The 26,772-nt window shown below is 44.2% G+C and overlaps 1 long non-coding RNA gene, 3 other non-coding genes and 1 pseudogene across 5 annotated transcripts; 2 read left to right on the plus strand and 3 right to left on the minus strand.

Moving 5' to 3' along the window:
• The first annotated feature begins 483 nt into the window (after nt 1-483).
• Nucleotides 484-3,385, plus strand: LOC147272287 (uncharacterized). Of its 2 annotated transcripts, none has more exons than XR_015117552.1 (3): nt 484-580; nt 956-1,083; nt 3,101-3,385. It is a non-coding gene; the product is annotated as an uncharacterized LOC147272287 (long non-coding RNA). The 2 variants fall into 2 exon arrangements; XR_015117551.1 differs by having other exon boundaries at nt 491-585.
• Nucleotides 3,386-5,837: 2,452 nt separating this feature from the next.
• Nucleotides 5,838-5,909, minus strand: trnaa-agc (transfer RNA alanine (anticodon AGC)). Its single transcript has one exon. It is a non-coding gene; the product is annotated as a tRNA-Ala (tRNA).
• A 5,422-nt stretch (nt 5,910-11,331) lies between these two features.
• On the minus strand, nt 11,332-12,446 carry LOC147272289 (uncharacterized; annotated as a pseudogene).
• Nucleotides 12,447-15,780: 3,334 nt separating this feature from the next.
• On the minus strand, nt 15,781-15,862 carry trnas-uga (transfer RNA serine (anticodon UGA)). The gene has a single exon. It is a non-coding gene; the product is annotated as a tRNA-Ser (tRNA).
• Nucleotides 15,863-20,742: 4,880 nt separating this feature from the next.
• Nucleotides 20,743-20,814, plus strand: trnaa-agc (transfer RNA alanine (anticodon AGC)). Its single transcript has one exon. It is a non-coding gene; the product is annotated as a tRNA-Ala (tRNA).
• The last annotated feature ends 5,958 nt before the right edge of the window (nt 20,815-26,772 follow it).

Genomic DNA, 26,772 nt, shown 5'->3' on the forward strand with positions numbered 1-26,772 from the left:
GCCAACCAGAAAGGTTTGTGTGGAAATGATCTAAAGCACTCCAGTTTATTTCATCTCTAATTTCAATGTATTGATTTACTCTGGGTGTCATTTTCAGACCATCAAACAAACGGTGGCCAAAAAGTACCAGGAGGAACGGGAAGGAGTGAAAAAGGAAGTCCAGCTGCCATGTGGACATCTGTGGACATGGAGGCTCCCTTGGCTCTGACCTGTCACTGCATTAGTGAGAATGAATGTGTTGGGAGTGCAAGACTTTCCACAAAGTCACCCTGCTGACAGTTTGGCCCCAGTCCAAAGAGGCATGATGGAGGACTGGGCCATCACCAACAAAGTCAAGTGTCTTGTGAGCGACGCAGCACCAAACATGACAGCATCCACTAGACAGCTCCAAATTCACCACTCAGTCTGCACTGCACATCGTCTGAATCTAGGAGTCAGAAAATCCTGTGATCAGATCCCCACTTCCATCATCAGACACAAAGCCAGGAACACTGTCACATCCTTCAGATCAGCACTACAGCCAAGGAGAAGCTGGCTCAGGTGCAGCAACAGATGGGAGGGCCAACCCTGAAACTCATCAGTGAGGTGCCAACACGCTGGAACAGCACACACAGCTGTCAGGGCTGCATGATGAGAGGGAACCAGTGTGGGAACCTCTGGCCTCTCTAAGACAGATTTGACTCCACTGACAGCTGAGGAGTTCACCACCATAGGAGAAGCACTTCTAGTAAACAGAGGTCATTCTAGTAGCCTGGTCCCTCTGTGGTTGAGCTATAATTTTAGGAAATATGGTCATTATTCAATGGTGACATCTCTCTGCTGAATAATGTAGAACTGAACGGATCCACTGGACCTTCTTTTTACAAACAGCAGCATGCAGCAGCTGTCCTGAGTGGAAAACTGCACATTTCTGTTGGTGAGAGTTAATCAAGCGATGGACTTTGTCTCTCAACAGAAGCTGTGTGGAAAAACCCTGCAGCTACGAGCGCTTCAGATTCTGAGAGTGATTCTTACGCCATTGGCTGGTTTAACCTGGCGTCTGACCGTGGAGGTGGCCGAGAGGAGCGTGACATGGCTGCACAGGTAAATCAACTAAAGCAGTGTTGGCAGCAGGCCAGGCCGACAAATGCTAATGTCTCTGACTGACTGACTGATGAAGTTGGACCATTGGTCAGACACAATGATGCATGACCCCAAATAGTGGCCTGGGTCTTGATGAAGCTCACGTTAGTGTTAGCATCATTTTGATGTCATGAGCAACTCTTACTACATCACTGTGGCATCATTTTGAAATCAGGAGCAACTCTCACTACATCACTGGAGCGTCATTTCTTCGATTAGTAGCAACTCTCACTACACCACTGTAGCATCATTTTGAAATTAGCATTAACTCTCACTACATCACTTTAGCATCATTTTGAAATTAGTAGAAATTCTCATTACATCACTGTAGCATCATTTAGAGGTTTTTAGAAACTCTCACCACATCACTGTAGCATCATTTTGAGATGAGTAGCAACTCTCACTACATCACTGTAGCATCATTTTGAGATGAGTAGCAACTCTCACTACATCACTGTAGCATCATTTAGAGGTTTTTAGAAACTCTAACCACATCGCTTTAGCATCATTTTGAGGTTCGTAGCAACTCTCACTACATCACTGTGGCATCATTTTGAGATTAGTAGCAACTCTCACTACATCACTTGAGCATCATTTTGAGATTAGTAGCAACTCTCACGACATCACTGTAGAATCATTTCTTAGGTTAGTTGCAACTCTCAGTACATCACTGTAGCATTGTTTCTGAGATTAGTAGCAACTGTCATTGCATCACTTTAGCATCATTTTGAGGATAGTAGCAACTCTCAAAACATAACTGTAGCATTGTTTTGAGGTTTTTAGCAACTCTAACCACATCACTGTAGCATCATTTTGAGGTTTAAAGCAACTCTCACTACATCACAGTGGCATCGTTTATAGATTAGTATCAACTCTCACTACATTACTGTAGCATCATTTATAGATTAGTATCAACTCTCACTACATTACTGTAGCATCATTTATAGATTAGTATCAACTCTCACTACATTACTGTAGCATCATTTATAGATTAGTATCAACTCTCACTACATTACTGTCAGCATCATTTATAGGTTAGTAGCAACTCTCACTACATTACTGGCAGCATCTTTTTGAGGTTCGTAAAAACTCTCACTACATTACTGTCAGCGTCATTTTCAGGTTTTTGGCAACTCTCACTACGTCACTGTAGCGTCATTTCTTCGATTAGTAGCAACTCTCATTACATCACTGTAGCATCATTTTGAGGATAGGAGAAACTCTCACTGCATCACTGTAGCTTTATTTTGAGGATAGTAGCAACTCTCACCACATCACTGTGGTATCATTTTAATTTTTGTAGCAACTCTCACTACATCACTGTCAGCATCATTTTGAGGTTAGTAGAAACCCTCACTAAATGACTGTAGCATCATTTTAAGGATAGTAGAAACTCTCACTACATTAGTGGAGGATCATTTCTTTTTTTTTTCTTTTTTTTTGGTAGAATGATTTCTTAGGTTCGTAGCAACTCTCACTACATCACTTCAGCATCATTTGAGATTAGTAGCAACTCTCACTACATTACTATAGCATCAGTTTGAGGTTTTAAGCAACTCTCACTACATCACTTTAGCATCATTTTGAGGTTAGTAGCAATTCTCACTACATTCCTGTCAGCATCATTTTGAGGTTTTTAGCATTTCTCACTACATCACTGTAGCATCATTTTATCCTTGAGATTGGGGACCAATAATTTTAATGTCCATTTTAGGGACATGTACTGTACACAGACACACAGATTTATGAAAGTCACTTTCAGGTGCCTGAAATTCCTTTGGGGACTAAAGTCTAGAAAAGTAATTTGAACATTTGTGTGTACTTTGTTTTGTGATGATAAGATTTACACCGACCAAGTCAGCCATATTGGCACCACAATCCAATTGGCATGTCAATAAACATCACCCAATAAACCAAGGTCTTCTGTCTAAATGTATGTCACTGAAACATACTGTATTGTATTGCCTCACACTTACAGCATACAAGGATGCATGGCGTGGGTGGAACTGCCTGAATCTCTTCTGCAATGGAAGTTTGGTCAACCGTGTGGAACATTCCTGCACGATCCCCTTTGAGTGTGAAAGTAGCATCAACACAGCACCACGTGGTCCACCAGCAGCTTGGATTTCTGCTCCTTGTCTTGTAGTTCCACTTGACTTCTCCAAGGGAAGAGACTGCAAATAGTCAAGAACTCTGGGAAATTTGGTGGCTGTGGCCTCCTCAAATTCCACATTGATGTGGACACCAGTTCAAAGTTTGAAGTGCAGTTATCAACTCTGCACTGAAGTTGTTTTGTTAAAGGATAAATGATTTCCATTGTCCAATGATTTGTTACCATTCCAATCCTCTTAAGTGATGGACTGATACTGTAAATATGCAGAAATTCTCTATTGTTCAAAGTACAGATTCTGTGTTTATACATTGTCATAGTTTTTATACTTGGAGAAACCAGAATCTAACAGGAAATCACTGTAGAAAGTTGGCTCAGTTTCATAAAGTAACAACTAAATAGCTTCAATTGACAGTACTTGACCTTAAACTTGGCTATTTTGATGGACTATGCTTGCTTTTCCACTGTCAAATGAACTTTTTTAATGGGAAATTCCTGCTCATAGACTGGTTTGTTTCATAAATGAACCAGTAAGAGCCCTGAACTTAGAGAAGAACCTGAAAGGTCCTTGTTCTTCATGTTTTTTTACGTGATGGGCCTGTTTTCCTGCAGTTGAATGCACATTTATCAACACTAAATGGACTGTAATTTCATCAGTTGGGACTGTGAAACCTTCTGTGTATTTTTACAGTTTATTCCATGTAATTTTTTGGAACAGTTAATTACTGTAATTTGACAGTGTTCGTCTGGAAACTCTGCTGTCAGACTTTTTACTGTTTTTTTTCAGTTTTTTTTCTTGACAGTGTACACAGAGGTCTGGTGGTTGAGCCGGGGCATTTTTACAAGCTGCTACCCAAAATGAACGCATTTCTTCATTCAAAAGACAAAACGGTCCCAGAGCTGATTGACCCAGAATGGAAATGGCACCTCGCATTTTGTGTCTGTGTCCCACAACATTGTGTGTGATTGACAGGTCAACTGTCTGCCAGACAGAGTCCCGCCCCCACACAGCTGAGAAACGCAGCTCTCAGCAGCTGCCTCAGTCACACAGAAGATAGACGCGTTTCCTGGTTGGCGAGTGCAGACACAACTTCTCTGAGTGCAGGATTCACTTCTCTCATTGCTGTTTGTTCACTCTTGAGGTTTTATTCCTCCACCAACCTGCTTCTGTCTGGAAAGAAACAAATAACTGGAGTGCTGCACATCAACACACTTGGAGTTTGGACACGGACGAATGAAGTTTGGCTTTTTGTTTCTTCCATCAGATCAGAGCTGATTGGAAAAAACAATCAGGTGGTTTATTAAACCAGCAGTGAGCTGGACTTCAGCCCAGGTCCACAGTCCCACTGTCAGTTCACTTCAACATGAAAGAACAAAATCCAACCCTCACATGGCCTGGAAATAAATAGCAATTACATTACAACCCCTTTATTTCTCTCCTGTTCAGGTCCAGTTGGACTCATTCATCTCTATTTGGTAGGATTTCACTTCATGAGTTCAGAAGCATCTTCACATGAGACGCTGGTTCCTCACATTGATTGATCGTTGAATTCTGTCTTTGATCTCTGCATTCTGTGTTTGATGTCTGAATTCAGTCTCTGATCTCTGGGTTCTGAGCATTGATCTCTGACTGATTCTAAACTCATCAAAGGATCACATCAGCATCTTGGTCCAGACTCCAGATGGTGGTTTTACCAAGTTCACCACAGTCCTTGTTGCTGTCTGCTGTTGGGTCACAGCAAAGTAAGGAAACAGCCTGACGGTCCTCAGGAGGAAATTCAACAGCCTCCAAAGATGGAGGTGAATCTAGACCTGCTCATGTTGGCCAACCTTGATGAACTTGGGCGGTACTGTGGTGCTGGGATGAGGTCATGGAGCTGATCTGGGAGCAGTCCTGATGTTAAATGCTGTGATGAAGGACAGTGTGGAGGCAAAATGGACAAAATGTGTCAACATGAAATAAAGTTGTAAACCTGCTTGAAGTCTTATTTTGTGTCTGATGGCCATTTTTAAAATCACTAATGATTTTTTGACTGAACATCCTGGATCCTGTGGTGCCTGATGAGGAGACAATTTGAGTACAGAGTTGGAGAAGAGGGTTTTTGGAGGGGAGATGATTTTTGCAGTGCTACAAGTCAATAATAACTGTGGCAAAATGTCATCATGTTTCAAAATGTCCTCACTAAGATGGTTATTAATTCTGTCTCTCCCTCATTCTCAGCTGCTACAGCCTTTAAAGAAAACCTTTGACTGGTGGATCTAACAAAGATCAGATGTTGTCTCCTCTAGAACATCAACAGTTTAACGTTGTGGGCAGGACTCCTACCTGAGCAGGGAGACCCCAATAGATTTCTAGTCCTGATAGGGAGAGGGAGCCTCCTGGGTCACGGAGTGGGGAACCTGATAGGGAGTGGGACGATCCGCCCATTGTGGGTGATTGACAGGGCAGGTTTGATCCATGTTTTCATTTTCAAAAGTAATTTTGAATATTTGTGGAAAGTTCGCCCACCTTGAACATGTAGAAGATGTCTTCTGATAGTTAATCGACTGTTGTCACATTTAAGGATCACTGTAGCAGGTAAGATGAAGGCTACACAGGACCAGCTGGAGATACCGGGGATTGAACCCAGGGCCTCATACATGCTCAGCATGCACTCTACCACTGAGCTACATCCCCTCTGTCAGAGTCACTGTTTAACTGGTGAATGAATTTCCAGTTGATTTTAGGAAACCTAGAAGCTCCTCAGGTGCCATCAATCTTAAGTCTCTCCTTCACTTTGTGTGTGGCTCAAAGTCAGTGGTTTCATCAGAGCTCAACAACAGAACAAGCTGAAGTCTTCTGGAGAACGAGGGCACCGATCCCACCACCTCTCACATGCTAAGCTAGCGCTCTACCATTGAGCTCCTTCCTCTGCTCAGCAACATAACAGATAATGCAGGTTGACCTTCAGGCTGCTGGGAGGTCAACACCTGAAATATTTCCAGGATTCTGTCGTGTTGGTAGAAACAGTTTGAGGGAAGAAAACCCTCAAACATGATGATGTCATTATTGAAGGCTTTACTGCTCCAAACCTTTGCTTGTTCTTCTGGGGTTGTGAGAGGTTCTGAGTGATGAATGGAAACTGAAGGTTTAGGCATCAGTTCAAAGTAGCAGGAGCTTAAGGGGACATTTCAGATTTGTTGAAGTTGAGTCCTACTGCCTTCTTGTTCATGACGATGGTGATGTCAGAGTTCTTGCTCAGAACGATCCATGCTGTTCCTCCTATTAGTTCTGGAAAGTTGGAGCAAAACGTCATGCAGGGTCACATGTTTTGTGTTATCAGCAGATTTAATCTATAGAGTGAGTGACGTGTGGTGTGTTTGTCAGGAGCTTAAAGACCAAAGTTGTTGACGTACAAGAGAAGTAAACACGTCAAAGCTGCTTCATTTTAATGAGTGAAACTGAACATTAAGAGAAGAGTGACAACAAAAATGGAGTCAAGAAGTCGTCTTCAAAACACACACACACACACACTCTCACAAACACACACACACACACTCACACACACACACACACACTCACACACACACCCACTCTCACAAACACACACACACTCACACACACACACACACACTCTCACAAACACACACACACTCACACACACACCCACTCTCACAAACACACACACACTCACAAACACACACACACACACTCACACACACACTCTCACACACACTCACACACACACAAACACACACACACTCACACACACTCACACACACACACACACACACTCACACACACACTCACACACACACTCACACACTCACATAGTCATATACATGCAGTCAAAAGCCAGTAAATTCGGAGTATTTTTGAATCCATTTTCATTTCACTCTTCTCTTTATGTTGCCCCCTGCTGGACAATAGGTTTAAGGTTAATGTGGAAAAAAGCAGACAATAAATACGACTATTATTGAAATGTCGGCGACTTCATTCGATCTGAAAGTTCATTGTTGACCAAACAGACACTGATACAACAGGCTTAAAGTCTACCTCCATCGGCTAAAGATGCCCCTGGATCATAAAGCACAGCTCGACTGCTGGCTAACATGCAGGCGTGGGCCCATCACTGAAATCAGCAGTCATGAAAAACTGTGTTGGCCTCCAGACCCAAGCTTGAAGAGGTTTGAAAACTGGACCCAGGAGAATTTTAACTGAAAACCCCTGCTCTGGAGGATCTGAGGGATGCATGACTGCCCTCTGTTGACCTGTTTAATACAGGAATATCTGAGAAGTACTGAGGACGGCAAAGGGTGCTGATTGGCCAGCAGCCCCACACAGGTCAAAGGTCACCCCTCACGGCGGACCAGTTTATTATAATAGTCAGGACACCATCCGTTACAGTTGGGTTGGGTTCAGGCTCTTCAGCGCTTCTTATTTTTCCGTGAGCTCCTCCAGCTGCTGGTCCGTCTCTCCTCTTTTCTTCCTCTTCTGCTTACTTTTTTGTTTCTTTGTTCTTTAACTTTAAACAGAACTTCTCCTCTCCCCCTTTTCACGGTCACAATACTGTTGACCTCCCGTGAGCCTTGAATCTCCATCCTGACCAGCAGACAGAAGCCACCTTGTGCTTGAGAAGAGCATCGCGAATCCCAGTGGGAGCCACGGTCGTTGAGGTGGAGGCTTGGTAGGCCGTCCCCCCACCAGGTCGTTGGAGAGGTTCCGTACATTGATGAGAACAATCCAGCTGAGAACGTAAGCAGGTCCTGTTGGTTGTCGTGCTGTCACAGTAACAAAGACCAGTGCTGCGTCTGTTCAGGCCTCAACTCCTGTCTCACTGCCAGCTCCACCTGACTCCTCAGACTCTGCTCAACCTCCATTCAGGAGTTTTCTTTGTTTGGAGGTCACTGACCCTTCATCCTGAACACCTTCTCACCTGCTACCTTTGCCGTCCACTTGAGTCTCAGATAAATCTTTTGATTCATGTCTGATCCTCCATGTGCCTTCATTGCTTTACTGGTATTATTACTCTGTCTTACGTGCTTCCTTGTTTGTATTCAATCCTCTTAAAATTCCAGGAAGTGTTTCAACTGGTTTTTATATTTGTATGTAAGTCTCTGACCCTCAAAGAACTCACTGATAAGCTGGAACCTGAGACTGAGCGTTTCTCATTGGACTCTAAATTACAACCAGCGGTGCCCTGAGTAACAACTGTGTTAGCATCCTAAAGCTACATCATCACCACCAGCTGATCAAGTCACTACTCTGTACACAAGTCACTGTAACCTAGCAAAGTTGAACCTAGAGGAAAAGTACAGTTGAAGCCAGATGCAAACAGATGTTGATGTTTACTCTGTAGTCCTGGCAGCAAGTGTCCTTGGAGACGTCACTCCAGACACTCGCAGAGCTGACAGAGATGGTTTGACACAACTCATGATGTTACTGCACTGTAGAGCAGCAAGAAGGGAGAGAGGAGGAACAACTTGATTGAATAAACAAAGACAAACAATCAAAGAGAGTCAGAGCAGAGGGAGCGGCCCTGAGTCACAGTTAATGATGGAGTCTGATGATCCATCATTCATCTCCTTTAAATGCTGTCAGGGAGGGAGAGCCGTCTGCTGGTGGTGGTGTTCATTCCTCAGTGGGAGCCTCCATGGTTAATATTCTACTGCCCTCTGGTGGTAAGGCAGTGGGGATGCAGGTGATCTGCTGGTCTGGTTGAACGTGAGTGGACAGAAACCTTGTTGAGGTGACTGGGAGTTCCTGACTGTGGTGAGCTGCCTTGCTTCTCCTCAGGTCTTCATGGTGGCTTTCTGCTGGACTGTTGTTGAAGGGAACATGGCATCGTATCATTTTCAGCTCTGACATCTGGACAGTGGACAGATGTGACATCATCATGGTCTCACTGCCTGCTTTGTTCATGGATCAATGGAACGTTGTGTTGGAACCTTTATTGTAGAACTGCTATGAGCTGAGAGCTCAGTGTTGTTGGAACAACGCAGCTCCACATGGGACTGATGTGATGAAGAGGTTTTTATTGAGCTGAAGCTGGAGAGCAACAATCAAAATGGAGCAGCAAACATAATGTCTGGTCTCTCTCTCTTCTCTTCCCCACCTCTCTGTCTCCTCTCCTCCCTCACCTCCATCTCTCTCCAGCCCTTTTTAGACAGAAAATGTGCCAAATTTGCGGCCTGGTAGAGGCGGGAATTTGCCGTCTTGTCTGTGTGAAATGGAGGCGTAATATTCCTCTTTTTAAAAAGACACCCTTGGTGGGCATCAACACTTGATGTGATGTGCAGCTCACACAACCTCAGTCATTGACAACGCAATGACTGAGGTTGGCAGAGCGGGGCAACAACAGACTCTTGAACTGAAACCCAAGATGGAAACCATCTCGGAGCAGTTGGCCACTCTGCGAAGAGGAGAGTGATGTTGAAGACAAGAAATTTGACTTTACAATTTGGATTGGACTGAAAGAGAAGACAGATTGGAATGTTTGCTCGTCTGCCCAAACCCACAGCTTCCTTATCTGCTGCCCCATTGTTTATCCTCCAGGAGAACTCCTTCTGCCTTGGTGACGTAAATGGCGCGTACTATCCTCCCCTCCCCCGTGATTTCCTGACCCCTGCCTCTGCCCTCTCCACCTCCCTTGGGGTGGCAGCGCCGACCTTGTAGTCTGGCTGCAGGCCTCACTCTCACTTGCCTCCATTGGGACAACGGACTGTTCAAGTTTAGCGTACATACACAACAAATGTATATGTGCTGTCGTTAATTCTGAAGTGTACCATTATTACGATTGACCTGTAATAATTGTGACTGTTGTGATCGCTGTATCAGGCATTTGAGTGTGGAAGTGGAATTTCCCCTTGGGGATTAATAAAGTATCAATCTATCTGTCTATCTTTAGTAAATCTGATTCCTCTCTCTGTAGTAACAGGACATGAACCACAGTCCTTGAAAGGAGCTGTCATGAAACCACTGCTTCAGAAGCCTCCTCTAGACCCTGAGGTTCTAGCCAACTATGGACTGACAGCTAACCTCCCCTCCTCTCTAAAATCCTGGAGAAAGCAGCTGCTAATCAGCTGAGTGACTTCCTCCATAACAAGAGTTGATTTGAGGGTTTTAGTCTGGTTTTAGAGCCCAGCCCAGCACAGAGACAGCACTGGTAGAAATGACTGGATATTTGTGTGTAAGCTGTAACTTCAGTCCACTACTATTGACTAGAGGAGAGGTAAAATTACGCCTGTGATCTGAGGTTTGACCCACAAAAAGAAACGCGACTTAGGAAAAGTTTTTGATCCATAATGATTCTATCAACAACTCACGCCAGCACTAGAATTGCAGATAACGTCAGCAGGACCAGACCCAATGGGTCCAAAACTGTCTCCAGTTGCTGGTAGCACCCTGGGTGAGCTGGGAAGGCCAAAGGTCCAAAAAAGTGAACCTCCCCTTCAAGACTGCAGCTGCTCCAGAATGCAGCTGCATGTGCATGGACAGGAACTAGGAGGAGAGACCACATCACCAATGCAGAACAGAGTTCAAAATCCTTCTCCTCACTCTTAAAGCTCCTAAAGGAAAATTCCAGCTAAAAAGGAACCTCAGGTGTGTTCTTGTGTTTTTATTATTTCAAACGACTGCAAATGGAACCCAGTTGTGGTGCATACTACTAATTAGCTCCCAACGCAGGTCGTGGGGGCAGCAGATAAGCAGAAAAATCATAACAATAACATCCACTCAAAATAGCAGAACACCTCTGTGGTGATCAAGTAGGGCCTCTACATGTCAACAAAAGCACTGAGAACTTTGAAAGAGTACAGAAAGTTTATTACATGACGGAGTTATAAGGACAGTTATAAGGTGTGTGGACAGCTGTTACACTTTAATTCACCTGTAGAAGAAGAAGACCTTCACTGTAAAAAAATTAATCCTGTGTGTTACTCCCGGGTGGTCAGGGACTAACGTCAGTCCTGGTCCTGATACATCAGAAATCCAACCAATCTGTCACATAGCAACCGCATATTTGTTTCACTAGTGCCCAGCGGCAACGCATTCTGCCTGAGCCGGACCACTGTGTCTGTGTGGGTGCCTGTACTTAGCATATACTGCATGTGTACTACTACAAAAAGGTACTTCACCAAAGGCTCCTGCAGTGTCATTTTCAGCAGGCTGCCTCCCACAACCCAAAGACATGCTAGAGACATTATCTGGATACTCTTGATCAACTTTAGAGACAGGGCGGGGCAAATGGTTTCTCCCCATTGTGTGTTCTCATGTGTCTTTTGAGATTTCCATTGTCTGTATATTTTTTGCTGCAAATTGAGCAGGAGAATGGTTTCTCCCCAGTGTGCATTCTCATGTGAGATGCTAGATTTCCCTTTTGTGAACATCTTTTTCCACAAACTGAGCAGGAGAATGGTTTCTCACCAGTGTGTGTTCTCATGTGTGATTTCAGATGTCCCTTTACAGAGAATCTTTTGCTACAAACTGAGCAGGGGAATGGTTTCTCCCCAGTATGTGTCCTCGTGTGTGTTTTCAGACGTTCCCTAACTGAAAAACTTTTGCCACACACTGAGCAGTGGAATGGTTTCTCCCCAGTATGTGTCCTCATGTGTGTTTTCAGACGTTCACTAACTGAGAATCTTTTGTCACAAACTCAGCAACGGAACGGTTTCTCCCCTGTGTGTGTTCTCGTGTGTTTTTTCAGATGTCCCTTGACTGAGAATCTTTTGCCACAAACTGAGCAAGGGAACGGTTTCTCCCCTGTGTGTGTTCTCATGTGTTTTTTCAGATGTCCCTTGACTGTGAATCTTTTGCCACAAACTGAGCAGGGGAATGGTTTCTCCCCACTGTGTGTTCTCATGTGTGTACCTAAACCACTTCTAAATCTAAAAACTTTACTGCATGTTGAGCACCTAAAAGGATGCTCATCCTCACTGACTTCTGTCTCAGATTCAGAAGGACCAAAGGTCACGTTCCTGATGATTTCTGATTCTCTTTCAGTCTGTACTTTTTGATCTTTTGAACTGCAATGAGTCCCTTCCTGTCCTGGGCTCAATTTCTGAAGCAAATTCCTCCTTGAGCCAAAGGGTTCCTTGTGTTTAGAGGAGGCCGTGTTATCAGGTCTGACCCAATCATCCTCACTGATTTCAGTCTCAGCTTCAGAAGAGTCTGACATCTGGTCTTCAGTCTGGGGTTGTACAAGTGGATCTGGATCTACCTTGCTGGCTGGTTCTGGTTCTGGTCCTCCACACTCTTCTCCATCAGCTTCTGTTTTCAGAGGATGAACTGGGCTGCTGCTCAGAGACTCTTCTTTCAAGTTCTCCTCAGTTAGACTCTGATGAAGCTGTGGGAACTGAGGTTTCTCTTTGTCCTCTTCACTCTTCACAGGGACCAGAGTGAAGGGGAACTTGGTGATATCAGCCTCCTCCTGCCCTTGAAGCTGCCCTCCCTCCTCACTGGTCCAGAGCTCCTCCCACTCCTCTTTAATGTGGGGGGGCTCTGGGTCCTGCAGCTCAGGGGGAACCTCTTCTTTAATCACCAGCAGCTGCTCCACATCTGCAGGACACAATCAGCAACATCATAAATCTCTTCATTTGACTCTGAAACAGTGGAGCAACAGACAGAAACAGAAATCAACTCAATGAAAAGAGACGTCCTGCTACTGACGACCAGTCAGCAAACTGGACAAAAATCAGAATCGAATCGTGAGAGAGTCAAAGATTCCACCCCTGTTACTTAGTATTGGTGTTTCTCTTCCACACAAATACCCAAAAGCAGTAGCAATCCAGTGAACAGGTTCAAGGGTCTCAGCAAGATGGCGGCGACAGGGATGCATCCCAGAAACCTGACGGCGCCACCTACATGTTGATTAGGAAGCAGCCAAGATGGCACCCAGCAGGTCCTGAGCCTGGTGAGGTTTCACGGTTCTAAAAACACTATTAAACACTTCCATGTTGTTCCACTCCTGCTCAGTCAGAACACAAGGACCCAGATTATGGACACAACAAGACCGGAGACACTTGCTGGCTAGCATTAGCAGGAGTACCGCCTCCCAGTGTCCCGGTCAGTGTGTGGGATCCAGGGATGTCCTCTCCACTGGGAAAAGTGGGACAATTCTTGATGGCCGGTCCAGCCCAGGCCAGCTGGGCAGTGAACAAAAAGATTTTTTTAATAGGCCTGTATAGTTTCCATTATAGGAGGAACGGTGGTGCAGTGGTTCAGCCTGTCGGCTCACAGCAACAAGGTTCTGGGTTCTAGCCCCTGCTCAGGCACAGGATCTTTCTGTGTGAGTCTGCATGTTCTCCCTGTTCCTACGTGGGTTCTCTCCAGGTTTTCTGGCTCTGCAAAAAAGAGGTTTAACACAACGCCAACCCTTCAGTTTGGTAAATATCGGCTATATTGAGAGCTCTTATAATTCTGACTTTATTTTGTAAGTTGATCTCAGAATTGGACCGTCCAGTTAAGATCATTTCTGTTGTTGGTTCTCAAGATCTGTATGGATGTTCTATGTTATTGATTTACTTTCTAGTGATCAGTTTTGGTTTTCAAGACTTGGTGAAGGGATTTCTCTTTAAGAACCTGGCCGACCCTTTTTAGTTTTGTTGCTATTGGCAACAGTGACGAGTGTTCTTGTTGGTTTGAATATATTTGATGCAGGCCATCCAATGAAGGCAGATGTCAAGACTTAGTTGTTGTCATCTGATGAGAGATATATTTTTAGTTTTCTTTTTCATTTGGCCCCGAGGGACTGCCACCTCCTCCTGGTCAGGGGTTTGGGGCCTCAGGGACCCTCAGAGTTCCACCAGCAGAAGCTAAAACCCTGTTCAAACTACTTTTTGTTAGCGACAGGCCCTGCTGTTCACACCATCGACGCTCAATCAGGCTGCTGTTCACACAACAAGATTTGTTGGCGCACAGGAGTGTTCAGACTACAGGATTTTCCCCGTCAGGAGGCGTGGCCAACTGCACAGCTGGCCAGGAAAGTCTTGGATGCAGCGCACGCCCCTTTCATTGTAAACATGGAGGCGGAGCAGAACGCAGCCCTCCAGGTCCTTAGTGCGCTACCATGGAGCCAAAAATCCTGTGTCCAAGGATGTGGTGAACCCTTCATAGAATCCATGCCCCTCCTCATTGTTGTTGTTGGCTCTGCGTCACTCCCCCACTGCCAGAGCTCCCATGTCTGCTGTCATTGGCTGCAGCTCCGTTTGAGTCACTGCCACAAGTCCTGATATCCAGCAGTGCTGGGTGTCCTTTTTTTTGGCCCACATCACATGTGACCTCCCAGTCCACTGTCTTGGATCTGTTCACCCTCATTACTGTAGTGTGGTGGTCATGAATGCCTCAGCCTGATTGGGGGAGGGAAGTCACTGACGCCTAAAATCTTGGAGTGAACTGGGCTTTAGCCTTCATGTGGGACCAGGTTGGACCGGTCTGAGGGTGAAGGTCTGACAAAGTGCAATCCAATTACATGACAACAACAGTGATCCAGAGACCCACTTACCCCCCCCCCCCCCCAACACCATCACACCCTTTCCCGCCTCAGTCGCCACCATGTGCCCCCTTACAAATGCCATCTAGAACCGGCCCTGCTGCAGCTCCACTTCCTGGCTGAATGAGGGGCCCAGCAGGTCCCTGGGGGACTCACCTGCTCTGTCCAGCCTGACTCGGGGCTTCAGCACGGCATCGAGCAGCAACCTCTGCCGGCGGTTCTCCCGCTCGTACTCCGCCACGGTTTCCTCCAGCAGAGCCACGATCTGCTCCGCGGCCGCCGCCAGCCGCTCGGTGAGCAGCGCTCTCAGCACCGGGACTCCAGCCGCTGAGTCTCCTTCTCCCAGCTGCAGCAGGAAGTCTTCAGCGGCGGCGAGGATCCGCTCCTGGACCGACACCCGCAGCAGCTGCGCGGCGCACATGTTGAGGTTCTACCGGCGCCACTCAGCCTTCAGGAGACAAAGACCGAGGCCTTCCGCTTCTTTTCTTCTTCTTCTTCTTCAAAACGAGCAGAGTCCAAGTTCTGTTCTCTGTGCCACTCCAGACTCGCTAACGTTTCCTTAACTCGCTAACCTGGTAGCAGCGGTAGTGATGAGTCGAGTGATCCAGGACTTCGTTTCAAAAAACGCGTATTGATGACGTACTTAGTGACGTCCAAAGCCTCGCCGACCGGCAGTGACCACGTGACAGATTCAGGACCTGGTTCTCTGGCTTGGCGTGAGATTCGAAACCACTAAAGCCTGATTTATGCTTCTCCGTCGCGTCGACGCGTGGTGACGTCAACGTCGAGGACTGTGATTGGTCCGCTCAAAACGTCATTTCCGGTTCAGTCGCAGCACAACAACACCGCCATTTTCACAGTTTCTGTGGTTATGGCTCCAAGAAAAAAATGGACCAAGCCGAAGAAAGGATTATTCTTGGCACTACAAAGACTGACAAATGGCCAACAATTGTTGTCTGTGACCGGAAGAAAACCAAGGAATCCGACAAGAGCCCCGTAAACAATACAAAGACAAAGCCACACCCCCTAGCGGCTTGGCGGTGAATTGCAGAGGTCTGATATGGACCATCAACAGTTGAACGTTGTTGGCAGGACTGGAACCTACGCAGGGAGACCCCAATGGATTTCAAGTCCATCGCCTTCACCACTCGGCCACAACAACCACATTCACACACATTTTTAGGAGACTGAAATTCACCAAATTATCTTTATTCTTATCTTTATTATTATCGTTTTGATGTTCTAGAGGAGACAACATCTGATCTTTGTTAGAGCCACCAGTCAAAGGTTTTCTTTAAAGGCTGCAGCAGCTGAGAATGAGGAATTAATAACCATCTTAGTGAGGACATTTTGAAACAATGACAGAAAAGATGACATTTTGCCAGCTCTGCTGCTCCAGCCAGTGTTGGACGGTGACTTGGGAATCTGTATTGTTGAATATCAGACTCTACTGGTGAGTGGATGCTGTATAAATTCCATCCATAAATGGAGGTGGATCCTAAAAGGGCTCGTTGACTCAGGAGGATCTCTCCACCCTACAGACTGAGAAGGAATCATCAAAGATGGGAGTTGGAGTTCTGTGGATCTGTGCTGGATTCCTCGTCCTCACGGACCAGAAGTCTGTCTGAAATACGACACTGATTGATGATCTTTTCATGAATCTGAAAATGCTTCGAAACTTAAAGAGGAAAACAAATCTATCTTTTACAATCATTTTCATCATGGGAACGGACGTCTGCTGCGGCTGGTTTTTAAACGAGAGCAGGAAAGGACAGACAGCAGAAGGCAAATAAATAGAAGAAAAGACAAAAGAGAGAGAGAGAGAGAGAGAAAGATTGAGAGGGAGGGAGGGCTCTAGTGGGGCTACTTCCTCCTCCTCTGCTCCAGTTGGTTCCGCCCTGTCTGCTGGTGTCTCCACTGCTGTCACAGAGCGGCTGATTGTCACACCAAGAGACCGCAAGTGTCTCATGTTCAGTGTCTGGCACGGGACTTTGCAAAAGTAGGTAGTTATAGTTACTAGTTACCTCTGCCAAAATGTAACTGAGATAGTACCTGAGTTACTCCACTCTGAAAGTAACTACTCACCAGGGAAAGTAACTACTGCAAGAAGACAGACATGTCCTCCCTCAAGCCTCAAACAGACCATTGGTCCTGTTTGGTGTTCCAAGTCACACGTCTGGCCTTCTGTTTGAGGGGAGGAAGGTGTGGGGAACCCAACCCCTGGTTTACTGGGAGATTCATCACAGCCGACTTGGCACACACTTTGTTTGTCTCTGACCAAAAGACACAACAGGACCTCAGAGGACCGTACGACTCTTCATTTCTTTTCACCAGGAGAGAAGTCTTTGTTTTTTGGAAAATGGCCGATTGCAACGGTAAGCAATTTCTTTATGTATTGTTGTCTTTAACTGATGCAATGATAAATTACTAGAGTGCTTTTCAACATTTGAAACCTTTTTTTGTTGAGGAAAAGTCCGGTGAGCCTCTCTGTATGATCATATCATTAACAAATAAATATTTGATTGAGTAAACCACTAAAACTTCTAGCCCATGACCTTTGCTTTCAAACACCCAGATTGACCACGTGCCTTTTGTTTTAGGGGAGGAGGGGTGAGGAACCCCAACCCTGCCTTTGAGCTGCTCTGGCTGTTTGACCTCTGTTTAATGGTGTTGTTATTTCTGCTTCTTTTTGACTGTATGGAACAAAACAAGCTGAGGGCCAGCGAGTGTATTCAGAGATGGAGGCCAGGCAGCTGGAATCTCCACCAGAGGAAGCTTCAGGGTGTGCAGGACCATACCTGGATCATGAAGACGGGTTCATGGATCGGGAACTTTCAGCCAAACTCATGGAGCGTCTAAGAACTGTTGTCTGACTGCTGCTCAATGCTGCCATGAACACACAGTGGACTGATGACTGGTGATGAAGCATTCATGTGAGAGCAACCACACGTGGGGAGGAAATACCTGATGACTATTTTGAAAGAGATCATGAAAACATACGATCCAGGCTTTGGAACAGAAACCTCATCTGCACAATTAGAAAGGACCTGTTCCTGAACCACAGGCTCATCAGTCCTGCTAAGATCACGGGCGCTGCTGAGACACTGTTGGAGACACTGTTGGAGACACTGGCGCAAGCAGGGGTGGCACCAAGAGCGACTGGTGACTGTTGGAAAGTACACAGGTAGGTGACCACTGCTGGAACATTCATGCTGAACAAGCAGGATCTCAAACATTGGTATTCTACTTAGGTGGCGCTACAGAGTTGGATGTACTATTTTGACTACTCTGACTTTGCCTACATGCAGGAATGCTGCCCAGGTCCGTACACTGCTAATGGGACTGATGGGTGCCCTCAACCTCGCATGTCCCCCACGACTGTGCTACACTTCTGAAGTGTTTCAAAAACTTCTCTTGGATCTGGATGGACTTCAACTGTCCCCCAAAGTCCATGCATTAAAGGTGAAATTGTCTTGAATGAAGATTTGAAGTGACAAACTTCACAATGCCAAACCGATGAGGTCAGGTTTGAATGGATGAATGTTGCAGTTGAACAAGATTTGAAAGCACTTTGATGAAGCGTTTCAGGAGTTCTTGTCACGCTCACTGACTGTTACACACTTACGCTCACACACTCTCACACACTCACTTTACAGATGTGCGGTACACACACGGTGAAGAGGTTTTTGCTAAGAACATTTTTGTTTTGTTTTTTTAAGAACATTTTGGTTAGTTTTTTACTGAAAGTACTTGTAATACATTGATTCTTAAAAATAAATATGTATTTGTACAGTATTTTAGTTGTGTGATTTATATATGTATGTGTGTGTGTGTGTGTGTGTGTGTGTGTGTGTGTGTGTGTTTGTGTAGGGGAGAGTGGGGTATTGTGAGACATTGGTTAAAGTGAGACTAATACCATGGGGCACAAAGTAAGTGTTTCTGTCCCTTGGTTGGCCCGTAGGGTCAGGGTTCACTCAACAGGTAGCCTAAGTGGTTCTGTCCCAAGTCCTCTTCCTGAGCCTGTCTACCTGGACAGTGAGGACCAACAGGACATCCTTGGTGCCTTTCTGAAGGCAGGACTTCATAGAACACCAACACAACTGAGCTTCACGGATGAGTGCAGTTCATCTTTGGTGTTCTAGTTCCTGAGGCAGGCCTCACCATGGATATATTTTGGTGTGTCCCAGTTCCTGGACTTTCAAAGCCTATAGAAACAGCATGCCTACCATGGTGCTACTGGTGTATGGACCTGTGTAGAATGGCTTGTTGTTCTGTAGTAGTAGAATGGTATATTTAAATGATATATTTTGAAGGAACTACTCTCTTTTGGAAGGCCATCATGGACGGCCTGACTGAGCTGCAGAATTGGTCCATGCAGGAGGCTGAGCAGGTCTTCCTCTCTGGTCCAGTGTCTCAGCACAGGTCAGAGTAGAGAATTAAAACATGAACACAAATCTTTATCTGCTATTTACTGATATCAGTGACTACCTTCAAGTAAGAGTGTTAGTGAATGGACCCTTTTTAAAGTTTATGTTATCATGTTTGAAAAATGATGCTCACAAAAACACAATAAAAGTGTTTGTGGAAAAACGATTCCGTAGATTTTATTGCCATTTTAAGAGTTCAAGCATATTTTGATGACATTGTTTGATATCATGACTCAGTTACTTTAGCAGGACCATCGTGACATGAAATCTTCCTCATCATCCCATATCGACCCTCAACCCCTCACACAGAACCAGGAGCCCTCAACTGAATGAACCTTTAAAACTGAGAAGTTGGACAGGAAGCAGTACTTTGGTGGAATGAACCGTTAAAACTATAAATTAGAAAGTATTTTGGTGGAACGAACCTTTAAAACTATAAATTAGAAAGTATTCTGGTGGAATCGTAATAAACCTTGAATACTATAGTTAGAAAGTATTTTGCTCCCACCCAACTCAACAGGTGGTGTTGTAGGGAACTGCAGCTCTCTGGTGCTGCAGGAATCTCCTCTTGGAAAGCCTCACAGTTCAGAGTCGTTCCAGAATCTAGGAGCAGAAACTAAAGTCTCCTACGACGAGGATGGGATTGGAACCCACACCTGCAGAACTCAATGGATCAGCAGTCCATCACCTTAACCACTCGGCCACCTCGTCTCCTGACCACCATGAGGTGCTGCTTTTTCTGAGCCTTTTAAACAGCTGAACTCTTTGGAGCCCAGTTGTCAGAAATGGACCCAGCAGGAGCCACTGAACACAACTCTGACATCATCAGGCTTCTTCCCAGCAGCTTGGTGCTCCAGAAGGAAGAATCCAGACCATCGCTACATCATCAGAGTGAACACCAGCTGATGTTTACCAGTTGAACAAGCCTTTGACTTCTAAATGACATCCAAGCTCAGATTCTCTTGTCCTGATAGAACAAGTCAATGTTGAAGAAGATGAGAGCACCAGTCTCTTTCATCCAATGCTGGAACAGCGCTAGACTGAAGGTTAAAGGCAAGTTTTGAACTGAAGAAGCTTCTTGGACCTCTAAACTTCTTAACTCACTTTCTCCAAGAACTGCGCCTGGACGACGGCCGTTTCCAGCGGTACTTCTGGCTGACGAGGTTCCTGTTCGATGACCTGTTTGTGAGGATCGGTGCCAGAATATCAAGGACCGACACCAACTCCAGGCTCCAGGACCGTTGACATGACTTCCCCTACGCCAGGGGAATCTCAACACTGACCGGCTCTCTGGACTCATTGTCCTGAGAATTTGTCACAAAAGTTGAATATTTTCAAATGCATGAATACGCGTCACTCACGTTCCCGGCGAGTACACACACACGGGTTCAGCTCTCTACATGGACTTTACATGTGAACTTGTTGCACGAAAAATTTGTGTCACGATTGATGTGAACATGCCTTAAGGCTGTGTGGGCTGACATCACAGTGAAATGACAGAGATCACAGAGCCTTTGAGATCACAGGCTGAGATCCTTTACTCCCTAAAATGAAGAAAATGAATGTTGTGTCTGTGTTTGTGTTGCTGCATCAGTTAAACAGTGACTCTACCAGAGGTGGTGTAGCTCAGTGGTAGAGCGCATGCTGAGCATGTATGCGGCCCTGGGTTCAATCCCCGGCATCTCCAGCTGGTCCTGTGTAGCCTTCATCTTATCTGCTAAAGTGATCCTTAAATGTGACAACAGTCGATTAATTATCAGAAGACATCTTCTACATGTTCAAGGTGGGTGAACTTTCCACAGATATTCAAAATTACTTTTGAAATGAAAACATAGATCAAACCTGCTCTGTCAATCACCCACAATGGGCGGATCGTCCCACTCCCTATCAGGTTCCCCACCCAGGAGGCTCCCTCTCCCTATCAGGACTAGAAATCCATTGGGGTCTCCCTGCTCAGGTAGGAGTCCTGCCCACAACATTAAGCTGTTAATGTTCGAGAGGAGACAACATCTGATCTTTGTTAGATCCACCAGTCAAAGGTCTTCTTTTTAGGCTGTAGCAGCTGAGAATGAGGGACTAATAACCATCTTAGTGAGGACATTTTGAAACATGATGACATTTTATTGACTTGTAGCACTGCAAAAATCATCTCCCCTCCAAAAACCCTCTTCTCCAACTCTGTACTCAAGTTGTCTCCTCATCAGACACCACAGGATCCAGGACGTTCAGTCAAAAAATCATTAGTGATTTCAAAAATGTCCATCAGACACAAAATAAGACTTCAAACAGGTTTACAACTTTATTTGATGTTGACCCATTTTGTCCATTTTGCCTCCACACTGTACTTCATCACAGCATTTAACATCAGGACTGCTCCCAGAGCAGCTCCATGACCTCATCCCAGCACCACAGTACCGCCCAAGTTCATCAAGGACAGCAAACATGAGCAGGTCTAGATTCACCTCCATCTTTGGAGGCTGTTGAATTTCCTCCTGAGGACCGTCAGGCTGTTTCCTTACTTTGCTGTGACCCAACAGCAGACAGCAACAAGGACTGTGGTGAACTTGGTAAAATCACCATCTGGAGTCTGGACCAAGATGCTGATGTGATCCTTTGATGAGTTTAGAATCAGTCAGAGATCAATGCTCAGAACCCAGAGATCAGAGACTGAATTCAGACATCAAACACAGAATGCAGAGATCAAAGACAGAATTCAACAATCAATCAATGTGAGGAACCAGCGTCTCATGTGAAGATGCTTCTGAACTCATGAAGTGAAATCCTACCAAATAGAGATGAATGAGTCCAACTGGACCTGAACAGGAGAGAAATAAAGGGGTTGTAATGTAATTGCTATTTATTTCCAGGCCATGTGAGGGTTGGATTTTGTTCTTTCATGTTGAAGTGAACTGACAGTGGGACTGTGGACCTGGGCTGAAGTCCAGCTCACTGCTGGTTTAATAAACCACCTGATTGTTTTTTCCAATCAGCTCTGATCTGATGGAAGAAACAAAAAGCCAAACTTCATTCGTCCGTGTCCAAACTCCAAGTCTGTTGATGTGCAGCACTCCAGTTATTTGTTTCTTTCCAGACAGAAGCAGGTTGGTGGAGGAATAAAACCTCAAGAGTGAACAAACAGCAATGAGAGAAGTGAATCCTGCACTCAGAGAAGTTGTGTCTGCACTCGCCAACCAGGAAACGCGTCTATCTTCTGTGTGACTGAGGCAGCTGCTGAGAGCTGCGTTTCTCAGCTGTGTGGGGGCGGGACTCTGTCTGGCAGACAGTTGACCTGTCAATCACACACAATGTTGTGGGACACAGACACAAAATGCGAGGTGCCATTTCCATTCTGGGTCAATCAGCTCTGGGACCATTTTGTCTTTTGAATGAAGAAATGCGTTCATTTTGGGTAGCAGCTTGTAAAAATGCCCCGGCTCAACCACCAGACCTCTGTGAACACTGTCAAGAAAAAAAACTGTAAAAAAAACAGTAAAAAGTCTGACAGCAGAGTTTCCAGACGAACACTGTCAAATTACAGTAATTAACTGTTCCAAAAAATTACATGGAATAAACTGTAAAAATACACAGAAGGTTTCACAGTCCAAACTGATGAAAGTACAGTCCATTTAGTGTTGATAAATGTGCATTCAACTGCAGGAAAACAGGCCCATCACGTAAAAAAACATGAAGAACAAGGACCTTTCAGGTTCTTCTCTAAGTTCAGGGCTCTTACTGGTTCATTTATGAAACAAACCAGTCTATGAGCAGGAATTTCCCATTAAAAAAGTTCATTTGACAGTGGAAAAGCAAGCATAGTCCATCAAAATAGCCAAGTTTAAGGTCAATCACTGTCAATTGAAGCTATTTAGTTGTTACTTTATGAAACTGAGCCAACTTTCTACAGTGATTTCCTGTTAGATTCTGGTTTCTCCAAGTACAAAAACTATGACAATGTATAAACACAGAATCTGTACTTTGAACAATAGAGAATTTCTGCATATTTACAGTATCAGTCCATCACTTTAGAGGATTGGAATGTAAAAAAATCATTGGACAATGGAAATCATTTATCCTTTAACGAAACAACTTCAGTGCAGAGTTGATAACTGCACTTCAAACTTTGAACTGGTGTCCACATCAATGTGGAATTTGAGGAGGCCACAGCCACCAAATTTCCCAGAGTTCTTGACTATTTGCAGTCTCTTCCCTTGGAGAAGTCAAGTGGAACTACAAGACAAGGAGCAGAAATCCAAGCTGCTGGTGGACCACGTGGTGCTGTGTTGATGCTACTTTCACACTCAAAGGGGATCGTGCAGGAATGTTCCACACGGTTGACCAAACTTCCATTACAGAAGAGATTCAGGCAGTTCCACCCACGCCATGCATCCTTGTATGCTGTAAGTGTGAGGCAATACAATACAGTATGTTTCAGTGACATACATTTAGACAGAAGACCTGGTTTATTGGGTGATGCTTATTGACATGCCAATTGGATTGTGGTGCCAATATGGCTGACTTGGTCGGTGTAAATCTTATCATCACAAAACAAAGTACACACAAATGTTCAAATTACTTTTCTAGACTTTAGTCCCCAAAGGAATTTCAGGCACCTGAAAGTGACTTTCATAAATCTGTGTGTCTGTGTACATTACATGTCCCCAAAATGGACATAAAAATTATTGGTCCCCAATCTCAAGGATAAAATGATGCGACAGTGATGTAGTAAGAGTTGCTACAAACGTCAAAATGATGCTACAGTGATGTAGTGAGAGTTGCTACAAACCTTAAATGATGCTGCAGTGATGTAATAAGAGTTGCTAAAAAACCCCACAATGATATTGTCAGGAATGTAGAGAGAGTTGCGACTAACCTAAAATGAGGCTACGTGATGTAGTAATAGTTGCTAAAAACCCCAATAAGATGCTGTCAGTAATGTAGTGTGAGTTACTACTAACCTATCAAATGATGCAACAGTGATGTGGTGAGAGTTGCGAAAAACCTCAAAATGATGCTACAGTGATGTAATAAGAATTGCTACTAATCTAAGAAATGATGGCCAGTGATGTAGTGAGAGTTGCTACTAATCTAAGAAATGATGCTACAGTGATGTAGTGAGAGTTTCAACTAATCTGAAAATGATGCTACAGTGATGTAGTAAGAGTTGCTAAAAATCTAAAAATGATGCTCCAGTGATGTGGTGAGAGTTGCTAAAAACCTCAAAATGATGCTGACAGTGATGTAATGAGAGTTTCTACTAACCAAAGAAATGATGCTACAGTGATGTGGTGAGAGTTGCTACGATGCTCAAAATGATGCTACAGTGATGTGGTGAGAGTTGCTACGATGCTCAAAATGATGCTACAGTGATGTCGTGAGAGTTGCATAAAACCTCACAATGATGCTCCAGTGATGTCGTGAGAGTTGCTACGAACCTCAAAATGATGCTAAAGTGATGTCGTGACAGTTGCTACAAACCTCAAAATGATGCGAAAGTGAAGGAATGGGAGTTGCTACTAATCTAAGAAATGATGCTAAAGTGATGTCATGAGAGTTGCTACGAACCTAAGCAATGATGCTCCAGTGATGTGGTTCGAGTTGGTGCTAATCTAAAAATGATGCTAAAGTGATGTCATGAGAGTTGCTATTAATCTCAAAATGATGCTCACAGTGATGTAATGAGAGTTGCTACTAACCTAAGAAATGATGCTACAGTGATGTAGTAAGAGTTGCTACTCATATCAAAATGATGCTACAGTGATGTAGGGAGAGTTGCCACTCATCTCAAAATGATGCCACAGTGATGAAATGAGAGTTGCTACTAACCTAAGAAATGATGCTCCAGTGATGTAGTGAGAGTTGCTGCGAAACTAAAAATAATGCTACAATGATGTGGTTAGAGTTCCTTCAAACCTCAAAATGATGCTGGAGTGATGTAGTTAGAGTTGCTCCTATCCTCAAAATGATGCTAACAGTGATGTAATGAGAGTTGCTACTAACCTAAGAAATGATGCTACAATGATGTGGTTAGAGTTGCTTAAAAACCTCAAAATGATGCTGACAGTAATGTAAGTGAGAGTTGCTACTATCCTCAAAACAATGCTACAGTGATGTCATAAGAACTGCTCATGAACTCAAAATGATGCTACAGTGATATAATGACAGTTGCTGCGAACTTAAGAAATGATGCAACAGTGATGTGGTGACAGTTGCTACGAACCTAAGAAATGATGCAACAGTGATGTGGTGAGAGTTGCTACTAATCTCAAAATGATGCTCCAGTGATGTAGTGAGTTGCTACTAACCTCAAAATGATGCTAACAGTGATGTAATGACAGTTGCTACTATCCTCAAAATGATGCTGACAGTGATGTAAATAGAGTTGCTCCTAACCTAAGAAATGATGCTACAGTAATGTGGTTAGAGTTGCTAAAAACCTCAAAATGACGCTCCAGTAATGAAGTGAGAGTGGCTACTATCCTCAAAACAATGCCACAGTGATGTAGTGAGAGTTGCTACTAATCTCAAAATGATGCTAAAGTGATACAATGAGAGTTGCTAAAAACCTCAAAATGATCCTGAAGTGATCTAGTGAGTTGCTAAAAACCTCAAACTGATGCTACAGAAAGGTAGTGATAGTTTCTACTCATCTCAAAATGATCCTGACAGTCATGTAGTGAGCGTTGCTAAAAACCTAAAAATGATAATACAGTGATGTAGTAAGAGTTGCTACTAACCTAAGAAATCATGCTACAGTGATGTGGTGAGAGTTGCTACTAAACTAAGAAATGATGCTGCAGTGATGTGGTGAGAGTTGCTACTAATCTAAGAAATCATGCTACAGTGATGTAGTGAGAGTTGCTAAAAACCTCAAAATGATGCCGTCAGTAATGTACGTGAGAGTTGCTACTATCCTCAAAATAATGCGAACAGTATGTAATGAGAGTTGCTAAAAACCTTAAAATAATGCTATAGTAATATAGTGACAGTTGCTCCTTACCTCAAAATGATGCTGACAGGAATGCAGTAAGATTTGCTAAAACTCTCAAAATGATGCTTCAGTGATGTAGTGACAGTTGCTCCTTACCTATAAATGGTGCTGACGGTAATGTAGTGAGTTGCTACTAACCTCAAAATGATGCTACAGTGATGTAGTGAGAGTTGCTACTAATCTAAAAATGATGCGAAAGTGATATGATGAGAGTTGCGAAAAACCTCAAAATGATGCTCCAGTGATGTAGTGAGTTGCTACTAACTTCAAAATTATGCTAACAGTGATGTAATGAGAATTGCTACTATCCTCAAAATGATGCTGACAGTGATGTAATTAGAGTTTCTACTAACCTAAGAAATGATGCTACAGTAATGTGGTTAAGGTTGCTAAAAACCTCAAAATGATGCTGACAGTAATGTAAGTGACAGTTGCAACTATCCTCAAAATAATGCAACAGTGATGTAGTGAGAGTTGCTACTAACCTCAAAATGATGCTAAAGTGATACCATAAGAGTTGCTAAAAACCTAAAAAAATGATCCTGAAGTGATGTAGTGAGTTGCTAAAAACCTCTAAATGATGATACAATGATGTAGTGAGAGTTACTATCCTCAAAATAATGCTAACAGTATGTAATGAGAGTTGCTAAAAACCTT

The sequence above is a fragment of the Aulostomus chinensis genome, chromosome 1 (assembly GCF_037954235.1).
Source record: "Aulostomus chinensis isolate RoL2024-O1b breed Wild chromosome 1, RoL_Achi_v1.0, whole genome shotgun sequence".
Taxonomy (NCBI): Eukaryota; Metazoa; Chordata; class Actinopteri; order Syngnathiformes; family Aulostomidae; genus Aulostomus; species Aulostomus chinensis.